Source organism: Gossypium raimondii, chromosome 1 (assembly GCF_025698545.1).
Source record: "Gossypium raimondii isolate GPD5lz chromosome 1, ASM2569854v1, whole genome shotgun sequence".
NCBI lineage: Eukaryota > Viridiplantae > Streptophyta > Magnoliopsida > Malvales > Malvaceae > Gossypium > Gossypium raimondii.
This window is the reverse complement of record NC_068565.1, coordinates 39,312,026-39,315,464: the sequence shown is the minus strand read 5'-3', so window position 1 is coordinate 39,315,464 and position 3,439 is coordinate 39,312,026. Positions and strand designations below refer to the sequence as shown.

At 33.5% G+C, this 3,439-nt stretch overlaps 1 long non-coding RNA gene across 1 annotated transcript; it reads left to right on the top strand.

Annotated features, from left to right (window-relative positions):
* The first annotated feature begins 1,524 nt into the window (after positions 1 to 1,524).
* On the top strand, positions 1,525 to 2,369 carry LOC128042454 (uncharacterized). The gene is made up of 2 exons (XR_008197976.1): positions 1,525 to 1,724; positions 1,922 to 2,369. It is a non-coding gene; the product is annotated as an uncharacterized LOC128042454 (long non-coding RNA).
* The last annotated feature ends 1,070 nt before the right edge of the window (positions 2,370 to 3,439 follow it).

The following is a 3,439-nucleotide window of genomic DNA, read 5'->3' as shown; positions in this document are numbered from 1 at the left end:
TGTGAATGCATTTTGTAAGTAAACAAGTGAGTCACTTGGTTTACACACTAAGTTTTCAAACGAAAAATTTAGGGGAGAGTGATCTAGATCTTACATGTAGAAGTGAGGTTTGTTATATTAGTGTGTGATAGAACTTAAATCACTTGTTGTACGAGGTTGAAAGATAGAGATTATTTTCGGGCAAAGCTAGGGATGGCAATAGAGCAGGGTGTGGGCGAATATTGCTAAATCCACTACTACTCCACAATTGGCACGATCTTCGCCACCACCTGCCCTTCTCCATTATGGATATATAATCTTGAAAACAACTACCACCTTCATGGATATTGGATGCATCCATCCCCGCCCCACTTGGCTCCGCTTCAATTTAATTTTTGCAACTTATCTTTAATTTTTCCAATCTTTTTTAATTCAAGTAAATATTTAAACATAATTCTTCAAAAAAAAATTAAACATAAAATATATTTTTTTCTATATTATGTTATTACATTTTTACCCTTTAATATTTTATATATAAAAGGATAAAATGGTAATTTCATACAGTAGAGCGGGCTGGGGTGAGGGAAGCAATTACCATAACTACTCCATACCCATTATCCAAAAGAAAAATCTATCCCGCTCCACCTTACATCCACTTTTCAAACAAAGATAATCCACTCTAAGAATCCATCGAGTGTTTTAGATTTTTCCATCTTTAGACAAGGCCCCGTAAACGTAGGGAAATCGAACTAAATAAATATTTCGTTGTCTTCATTCCTATTTTCTATCGCAATGACACTTCTAGTAGGCATTGCTCCCTTATTATTTCAAGTTTCTACTAAGTTTTTAACAGACTATTCTCTAAGTAAAACCCCGTAAACATAAAAGATTTTAAATTGCGTAAAAAAAACTTCTAATGTCAATTTCTATTTTTTCTAGTAGTAGTCACTCTGAATCAACTGGAACTCCTTTCAAGGGTAAAATTATTATTGTACCCACTTTATTTTAAAATAATTATTATAAATATAATTTTAGTTATTATTTAATATAAAGTTTCTATCATTTTAATATTTTATTTAATAAATTTAAATATTATATAATATAAAATTTTTAATGTATATTTTATTTTTATTAATAATTTTTTACAAAAATAGTTTTAACAGAGTTTAATTGTTTATTATATTTATAATAAAATGTTGTTGATACACTACTAATTTTTAATTATTATTTTCTATAAATATTTTTAAAAGATTTATTTATTAGCTTCAAAAGTATTAAATAAAATACCACTTTCTTTATATATTTATACCTTTAAATAATCTACTTCTCATTATGATTCATTTAACTGCCATTAATTGAATTCAAACACATATTCTATTATTGATTTTAATTTTTTTTAATAATTTGCTGGGTATTATTATTAGAACACCAAACACAATGTAGCCCAATAAAAGGCAAAAAAGTAGGCCCAATTATATGACCCAACCCCGCAAAAAGGCAGGAGATGCTCTGAAAGCCTCCAAATTGTAACAGGTACAATTAATATTAGCACGACTCCTGAAAACACAATCAGAAAAAGCTTCCAACTTTAATTGTTTCTCTTTTCAAAGTTTCAAGAACTGTTCATCTGCTTCCTTCATCTCTTTAGATCCCCCATCTCTCCAATTTTCATGACAGATTACTCACCCATCAGATCGGCAAGCTGCATAATCGTTCTCTCTCGACCTCCTCTTCTACAAAAATAGGTACTCCTCCGCTCATATTCCAATGTTTCTTTTGTCTCAAACCCTCCGTCGCAAGTAGATGAGCCACTCCATTTTTTAACATTCCCCGTATTTGAACTTGCATATTTGAAAACTCCTGCTAAGTCCTTGACAGTCTTTTATGTAGGCATGGATTTTTTATTTGTCATTATCCTTCTGCTGTGCTTTTTTTATGACAGACAAGGCATCACCTTCTATCTCCACGGTAGTGAAACCCAAATCCAGTCCCATTTGAAGACATTAAATACAAGTCAGGGCCTCTGCTGTAAAAACCGAATTATGTTATCATTGAGAACAGTTCTAGAACCCAGGACTCTTCCATTTGCACCCTGAATCACTAGCCCTGAAATTTTCAAAGAACCAGGTAACCCAATCCAGAAAACACAGATTTTCAAATTAGCTAAGCCATGCACATTGTAATTGTCGCCAAATCTCCTTGATCGCAGGGCAGTCCCTAAAAGCATGCTTTAAAGTCTCTGTTGAATCTGCACATTTAGAACAAACAGTTTCGTTTGATAACCGCTTGTAATATAAATTACATAGAGTAGGGATATAATTCTTCGAGCATCTCCAGAATGTAATTTTCAATTTGGTGGGTAGTTGTAGGCCCCATAATTTTTTGTAAAACTGTCTGTATGTTGTCTGTTCAAGTAGAAGGTTAGGGTCCATTGATTGTTGTAGAAGCAATTTATAAGCACTGCGGACAGAATAGTCACCAGAGACCTCTCCTTTCCACACTTGAAAATCCTCATGTGCAATCCTCACCAAAGGAATTCTTAAAATTCTTTCAGCATCAATCTTAGAAAAGGTATTATGAATTAGCCCTTCATTCCACTGCCTTGAATCCCTTTCAATTAAATCTGCCACCATCATTGAATCTGGGATAAGATCACTCATTCATACTTTGTAATTAACAAAAGCCTAGAACCCAAGTAGCCTTCGTAATTGAGATGTTAGTACTTGTTCCCACTCACCACCACATTCCATCCTGTAGAATTCCTTTTGAAGCCCAAATATTTCGTCAAGTATATGAAGGTATACTCCCTAATCCTACATTGAGAAAGTCAGTTTCAATATAGTATTTAGCTTTTAACGTATGCGCTAACAAAGAATTTGGATAATTAATGAACCGCCATCCTTGTTTTGCAAGTAACAAAATATTGAATTTTGCTAAACACCGATACCCAAGACCACCATTTTCCTTTAAATTGTAAAGTTTTCTCCATTCACACCAATGAATACCTCTCTTCCCATGCCTTTTTGCCACTGAAAATTCGCAATTATGCCTTCCATTTCATTGCAAAGAGAGATCGGAAGTAAAAAAACAAGCCATCGTGTAAGTCGGAATGGCTTGTAAAATTGATTTTATAAAAATTTCTTTACCTCCTTGAGATAGAAACCTGGTGCTCCAACTATCAATTTTACATCTCATCCGATCATTGAGAAGTTGAAAGGCCTCTTTCTTCCCCCTACCAACCAAATTAGGAATCCCCAAATACTTTTCTGAGTTTGTAAAAACACGAACATGTAAGATTTACGCTATTGCCTGTTTAGCTTGCTCAGAAGTATTCAAACTATAGAAAATAGTCGATTTTTCATAATTTACACATTGACTCGAAACATCCTCATACTCTTGGAGTAGTAGTTTAAGGACATTCGCCTTGGAGTAGTAGTTTAAGGACATTCGCCTCCTATCT